Raw genomic sequence first — 8,685 nt, 5'->3', positions numbered from 1 at the left:
TAGCTCTGCCCTCTTATGTCACTTCTGGTTGCAAAAAATAAAGATGGTGACAGATATAATGCTGAATTCGAGGCTTCAAAACGTCAGTCCACGAACCAATGAGTATCGTCATGGTGACAACGTCCACTTCTTATATACAGTCTATGCTTGAAACAATGCTGATGAGAGCCTTGAGCGACAAAACAAAACTCAACAGTTAAAAATCAAAAACAACGAGCTAAAAGATGATGACATGCTTCGTATAGCTCAGGGGAACCCTAGAGTTTGTGACAATTCTCTAAGGGTAAGCACTTTCACAATACTTGTAGTCATTTGATCCATTGTTATTACAAAACTATTGATTAGTACAGCTTTAAACTAGTGATGTTAAAGTTAATGCAATAATAATGCGTTTCTTTAACACCTTAACGCAATGATTTTTTGGTTTTGGCAGGATTTTAAAGCTAGAGTAAAGATACTGGTATCATATGAAACTAGAAATCCCAAGGAATCCAGTGGTACCAATCATGTCATACTAGCTTGTCGGGTAGGAGGTTAAATGACGCTTCAGACTTACGCAAAATTTTGGAGAGGAAAAACTGACATGGCCATTTTCAAAGGCGTCCCTTGACCTCTGACCTCAAGATATGTGAATGAAAATGGGTTCTACGGGTACCCACAAGTCTCCCCTTTACAGACATGCTCACTTTATGATAATCACATGCAGTTTGGGGGCAAGTCATAGTCAAGTCAGCACACTGACAGCTGTTGTTGCCTGTTGGGCTGCAGTTTGCCACGTATTTCTTATGCTAAATGCAGTACCTGTGAGGGTTTCTGGACAATATTTGTCATTGTTTTGTGTTTTTAATTGATTTACAATAATAAATATATACATATATATTTGTATAAAGCAGCATATTTGCCCACTCCCATTTTGATAAGAGTATTAAATACTTGACAAATCTCCCTTTAAGGTACATTTTGAACAGATGAAAAAATTAATTTGCGATTTAATCGTGATTAACTATGGACAATCATGTGATTAATCGCGGTTAAATATTTTAATCGATTGACAGCCCTAGAAGAAAACAATGCCCACCTCCCATTCAGCTTCATTCCCCCTTTGTGTCCTCCCCTAATAAAAACAATAAATGAGATGCAAAGCGTATTAGCCGCCACTAGGTGGTAACACTGCCCAGCACATGAAAAGCTCCACGGCTGTTGAACAACACAGCAGCGTCCCTCAGTGGGTCTGTGTCCTACCCTTATGTAAATGATCAGTCTCGCCTGCTTCCATTTTGTCCGTCCAACCCCCTGCTCCCCCGAGGACAGCAGCTCCTCTAACCACTGGTGTGTAAAGACAAGTGTGTGTGTGTGTGTGAGAGCTGTCATGACCAGACAGCAGAGGATGGAGATCTAGGCAGGAGAGCAGATGGATTGAGGCAACCAGGACTGCTCCCATCAATGCACACACACAAACACACACAAACACACACACACACACACATGGCCTATGGAGCAGCTGTTGTCCTTTTTCTGCAACTGTCTGACTCCATGTCCTCTCGTCTCTCTCTATATCTCTCTCTCTCTCCTGGATTAGATGCATTTAGCAGTCAGCCTGGGAGCTGAGAGGTAAACAGTGGGGCTAATTGTTTTGACATACTGCTCTTTGTTTTGGCCTCCTGGTGCTAATCAACCACTCGGCTAATAAGTCTGCCTGGCAAGGAAAAAAACACCACTGTGCTCAGGCTGGGAGGAAGGAGGAAATAAAGGGAGGACAAGGGTCTGTCACGTTGACTTATGCTCCATAACAGCAGTCATATATGGAGTCCACATTGGCTCGCCAGCCAGCGTCCAGAGTTCCCACAGTGCACTGCTGTGGCTGGGTAGCGCCCCGCTCAGGTGTGAATCTATTTATCCTCATTAACGAGCGTCTCCCCAAAGCCGGCCAATTAACACGCCGCTCCTAATGAAGCCATTAGCTGTCAGATGAGGTAGAGGCAGCGCTTGTCACCGGTCCACTGTGTGTTTATGTGTGTGTGTGCGTGTGGATCCACTCTCGCCGCTAATAAAAGCAAGAGAATTAATGGAGTGAGCGTGTGTGATAATGAGTTAATGTGGAACAAGCAGGACGAGCAGTGATCAGCCCCTCTGTCTCAAATGAAGATATCAGACACAGTGATTTACTCTCTCGGTGTCATAAACAGGCCTCTCACATATACCACTCCTTCATGTGTGTGTGTGTGTGTGTGTGTGTGTTTAATGGGTATGCCAGCAGGGTAAGTGGGATGGCGAAAGCTCCTTTCTAAACACAGAGCATGATGTAGTTTTTTAAATGAAGGCCTAGGGATGCACCGATCCGACTTTTCCAGCTCCGATACCGATAGTGATACCTGGGCTTTGGGTATAGGCCGATACCGAGTACCGATCTGATACCAGTGTTTAATTAATAAGCTGTATGCCTCACTGTGTGGAAGTGACTGGGATCATTCTTTTATGTGTAAGGAAACATCAGGCCTGACTTAAACATTGCTTTTAGGGCTGTCAACCGATTAAAGTATTTAATCGCGATTAATCGCAAATTAATCACACATTGTTTATCCATTCAAAATGTACCTTAATGACAGATTTGTCAAGTATTTAATACTCTTACCAACATGGGAGTGGGCAAATCTGATTGCTTTATGCAAATGTATATGTTTATTATTGGAAATCAATTAACTACGCAAAACAATGACAGATATTGTCCAGAAACCCTCACAGGTACTGCATTTAGCATAAAACAATATGCTCACATCATAAGATGGCAAACTGCAGCCCAACAGGCAACAACAGCTGTCAGTGTGTCAGTGTGCTGACTTGACTATGACTTGCCCCAAACTGCATGTGATTATCATAAAGTGGGCATGTCTGTAAAGGGGAGACTCGTGGGTATCCATAGAACCTATTTTCATTCACATATCTTGAGGTCAAAGGTCATGGGACCCCTTTGAAAATGGCCATGACAGTTTTTCCTCGCCAAAATTTAGCACAAGTTATTTAGCCTCCTTCACGACGAACTAGTATGACATGGTTGGATTCCTTAGGTTTTGTTTTGTTTCATTTGATACCAGTATCTTCACTTTAGCTTTAAAACTGAGACCGTTACAACCTTCGGAAGATCGATTGCGTTAATGCGTTAAAGAAATTAGTGGCGTCAAATCGAATTTTCGTAAACGTGTTATCGCATTAACTTTGACAGCCCCAGTTGCTTTCCTAACTTTGTAAAACAAAATGTAACAATTAAATACGTCAATATTAATTTACTGAATTTTTATTTAACATATTATTCAAATAATAAATGGTACACCAGCAGCTCAGTAAAAAGTCTTCAAATTTAACAGGAATTTCAATTCAAGTTTAAACTTTTTAATGCAGCAATAAATTGGTCAAAACTTAAACAGGAATTCAAATTCCAGTATATAATGTATATAGTATATAAGCTGGGGCTGACCTGAATGCTTCGAAGCTTCAACCGTTGCCATGGTATTCGACCTCCAAATCACTGTTCAAATGCTTGGTTTTTAATTTTTTATACATATATATATATATATACACACACACACATATATATATATATATATATATATATATATATATATAAAAGTACGTAATAAGTAAGGGATATCCCTCTTATTACACGGCTAATTACTTAAGAAATCAATAATTTGACACAGAAACGGTCCGCCAGAGTTCGACATTCAACAAAGCCATGTAATAATAATGTATAAATTGCAAAATAGCCCATGAAATAAGGAATAATCCCACAACATTGTTCATTAATCATATTCAACAATAATTATCATTAGTTATTCTCAAAGGGATATCACTGCTTGTTGTGTGTAGAGGTGCCTGTGTGTGTACAGTAGTGCAGCAGCGGCACTGAAACAGTGAAATGGAAACAAGTCAGCCTTTGGCGCCACAAAGCTTTGAATAACTTTGAATATTTCTCACCAAAGCCCCAAAAATGGTCTTCACATCAGCCCTAATATAAGCCTAGAATTGAATTGAATAGATCGGTCCCATTGTCACGGATATTTGAGTCAGTATCGGCCCGATATCCGATCCGGTATTGGTATCGGTGCATCCCTACTTGTGACCACTTCGAACATCAAAGTTTGCTGGAGTGTGTCGGCCTCGAAATAACAAAAGCGTGGATGTCACTCAGAGTTGGTCTGTTCCTTAATGGAGCCATCATCCAGCACAACCTTAATATGGTTTTAATTGTCAAAGTAATTGCAGAGACATGAATGGAGCAGCCTCAACAGAGAGGAACAATGAGATCACAGAGGCAGCTTGTTCTACTGACACCGTTTTCTCACTAGTAATTGCCACTGACTGAACATAAAAGAGAGAATTTTAGATTTGACCAGAAACAACACTTCATTTTTTCTTTTCATGAGGATTTTTATAGACTTCCATATTGGGATCCCCTTGGCTGGATATATGTCACCCCACCCCCACCCTACAAACTGTAGCTGGGGATGCCAGAACTGAGGATGTGAAATTGATTTTAGGTTATGCGATTAGTCATATTGCATATTCTTCCTTCTTCTTCTTCGACACCCCCTCCTCCTCCTCATCCACTCTGCTTTCTTCTCTCCTCCGCTCTCAGTTACTCTGCAATTGATTCTGTCCTCTAATACACTGGCGTTATACCTGCACAGTGTCCTCTGCCCTCCAGTGATCAGCTATCAACTTTGGTCACTTTGAAGTCGTATCAGTGCCCTGCAGTATGGAGAGTGGATGGCTGCTTGTATTTTCAAGTGCAAGCAACTGTGAGCACAAATACAGTGAAAATGTGATGAATCAGTGTTAGATGCCCCCCTGCAACAAGTGTGAGGAGCATCGCCAAAATATGTGTTGTTTATGCAGTTCAAAACATGACATTTGTGGTGTGAAAAATGCCCCAAATATGTGTGTTTCCAAAGCAAATTAAAGCCTCACTTATTCTCTCAGCCTGAGGAACGTTACTGGAAACATCACTTTTGTAACCATTGAGTGTCACTATTGGAAGGTGTAGCTCTGGTAGTGCTCTGACATACTTTACTAGAGCTGGTATTCTTTAACAGGACGTCCTATATGCGTCTGCCGTATACGTTGGCAACAGCAGAGTGTGCCTGATCCATCATTAATTTGTATCTCCATAGAAACACTGTTGTACTCTTGTACATTGACTCCTGGAAGTAAATTAAAAAAAATTCAAATTGTTTGGTTGCCACAAGGACATATTTTATCATTTAGGGAATTTACACAGAATATCTTATTAGAAATGAAATCACCCAAGTGATGAAATATGACTGTAACTACTGTAAAATATGTCGCCCATCTCAAGTGATAGATAACATTACTTTTCATTCAGCATTATGAGCTTTATTCCAAAACTGAATATATCTATTTTAATAGAAAATATTTTCCTCACTTTTATTCGTTCACATATTACATGACATATACATGTTTCTGCTATAATTTTGAGTTATTTTATTATTTGTTATTTTTTCTTGTTTAATGTTTTATTGTGTATTATTTTGTTTGTCAATTTAAAAAGTCACTTACAACAAGTGTAATAGAGAATTTTGAGAAGGTGGTTTCCAACCTGGGGTTCGGGGACCCCCACAAGGTCATAAAGTTATTAACACCATATGAACGAAAAAACACACTGCACAATTTTTTTGGGCCCGATAATTTACATTATTATGTATTATTCCGATGATGAAATTCTAGCCGATAAATTCTTGGCAGATAATACGTCGGTGTGGATGTTTTTCACAGTTTCAGAGGAAGACAACACGATTGCAATTTGCAGTTTTTTAGGAACTTTACTAGAAAAAATAAATTTGAAGAGTCAGAACTGCTCTATTGTTTTTGTTGCGTTGACAATATTGATGTCAGTTAGATTTGGTTCCATCTTCCATCCGTCTTTGCTCAGTGTATCATAGCTTTTCTTTCCCTCCAGTGTGAATAATAAACTACACTTCATGAACTTCTTTTAAAAATACAAAAATGTATCGGTTATTTTATCGGTATCAGCCATGAGAAGCAGGTAATTATTGGTTATCGATATTGGCTGAAAAAAAAAAATTATTGTGTATCCCTAAAAAACAACAACAACAAAACTAAATTCCTCTAATCTTTGTTTTTTGGTGTGTTTTCAGGCCTAAAAATGATTCAAACAAAACAAGGAAAAAAATAAAAATTCTTTGGTTGAAGTCTTCACAACTTGTAGACATACAGTATGAAGCTGATTATTAGGGTCACTTTGTTTGAAGGGGTCACAAACCATAAAGGTTGGAAACCACTGCTTTAAGACACACTGTAGATACTGTAGTTATAACACAACATAGCAACCAGTATGAAGACAAGGATCAGACCTACAGCATAGCTGCCCAACACAAGAGGTGTGAGAATACATTTATGACCTTACAATTATCTTCTGGTGGAAGTGAGACTTGGTAGAAAATAAAGGAGCGTTGATGTAGAGTTGATGATGTTAGTCCCAAAGTCGTACAACCATGTGGCCGCCCAGCAGCCGATATTCATTACTCCCATGTACGACTCCTCTCATGTGGGTTGCTGTCTGTGTTCTCGGTGCCACATCCAGACTGCAGCTCTCTACTTTCCCCCTTTTCCAATTAAAGATAAATGTGCTGTCGAATGTCCTCTCTTTGACCTCCAGCATGCCACTTTTACTGCAAACACTACATCAAACTTTTTGTTTCTGCTTTCTCAGTAAATCTGCTTTAAAAGTTACTCCTCCTTAATCCTAACGTGTTTTATTCACGTTATTGACCTTCACACATTTTTCTTTTTAAAAGCTGGGGAAAAATAACACTATTAATAAAAGCTTTGGGGAACAATTTATTTGGAAGAATTTGTTTTTTTTACACTTTTGACTTCTTAACTTCCAACCAAAGTCTTTGAAAACAGGATACAGAAGGAATTCAAAGAGAACAGAAGGTTCAGAAGATGAGATGCAATTATGAAAAAAAGGTGTGAGTCAGCCGGTCCCCATTATTATCCCCTGTCGGTAAACAAGCCGCTCATCCTCCAAACTGCTGCTGCTATAAAGTCGCTATACTCCTGCTCCTCTATTGTTGCTGTCCTGTCTGATGATCAGTCCTCTCCTATACCTAGGATCTGATTCAGAGGCTCAATTATCTGCCAGCCCAAAGCCCAGTCATCCAACCTCAAGCATTCTGGGGAAATAATTACCTGAAGTTCTTCATTTAATACCTCTGAAATATGCTTTCATCTTGCACCTGTTATATATCTATCTCGCTGTCCTTTACACATTTTCCCAAAGTCAATCATTTTTCACTGGTGACTTATTCATGTGGAGGTATGGTTACTCTTTAAAGTAGGTTTCTAAGCATCCTGACTCCACGCTGAAGAGGTGGAAGAGGCTCAAGGATACTGCAGTGCCTCTCTGGACCTTGGCTTCTCTTTGCTTGTTTGCTCGGCTGCTTCCTTCTAGGGGCAATTCCCCCCACCTCCCTCTCAGAAATCAGGGATTATTTTGAACTAAAATAGATGGATGGAATCAATCAGCCATGGTTTTACTTTTCTCTTCTTCTACATAACCGCCCCCTTTCACCTCCACCCTCACACCCTTTTTCCCCTCTCTCTCTCTCTCTCCGTCTCCCCCACCCCCCTCTCTCAGGGCTGCAGACTGAGGAGATGCATAAATTCAGATGCATTAGTATTCCAGTCAGGCTCTCCATTTCAAGGCAAGGCCTAGCACCCTTCCGCCTCTCCTCCTCCTCCTCCTCCTCCTCCTCTTCTCCCCTCCTTCACTCTCCCTCTCCAGCTCTATTTTTGAATCATTTAAGCAGCATCTACTTATTTCAAAAACCATCCCTAAATTATTTTTAGGGCATTATGATTTTTTTTCTTTTTTAGGGAATATATTGCTCTATTTTGCCCTTGCATATAGGGCCAATTATACGCAGCTGTAGTCTTTGAAATGAGATTCATCTGCTTCTGATTGTGTGTGTGTCTGAGTGTGTGTGTGTGTCATTGTGTTTTGCTGTCAGGCCCAGTGGCCCAGGCGATAAATCACGCATGTCTGATTGAGGAGGGCAGAGGGCCCGGACAATAACATTTCAGAGGAGCTGCTGGAGAAAGAGACTCAGTTTCTCTGCGATCCGTAGAGCCGGCAGAACCTGCAGCCAAGGTCCTGTCCAACCGCTGGAGGTTTTACAGCTGTTAGTGACACCATAAACTTTGGAAAAAAGTGGCCCTTTAACATGACATTGGACCTGAGTGAAGGTTATGCTGTTTACACATATGTATAAATACATAAATGGAGCATAATGTTATCTTCAGTGTAATTATAATTAGCCACAATTTTAAATTGAACCCATTTTCAAAAATGTGTAAAAATGTAAAGGGAATTTTGAATGGAGAAAATGCATTATACATTTTAATTATTGCCTTCACTATTTGATCAATAATAATAATAATAATAATAACAAAAACAATTATAATAATGATAATAATAATAATAATAACAACAATAATATTAATAATAATAATTTATATAATTGTTTTAATTAATAATACTTTCATAATAATTAAAATAAAATGTAATTCTTATTTATAATAATAATCTTAATAATAATAATAACAACATAATAATAATAATACTTTATGATTTTAATCCTACTT

Source organism: Sebastes fasciatus, chromosome 10 (genome assembly GCF_043250625.1).
Source record: "Sebastes fasciatus isolate fSebFas1 chromosome 10, fSebFas1.pri, whole genome shotgun sequence".
Lineage (NCBI taxonomy): Eukaryota > Metazoa > Chordata > Actinopteri > Perciformes > Sebastidae > Sebastes > Sebastes fasciatus.
Note: the sequence above shows the minus strand (reverse complement) of the source record.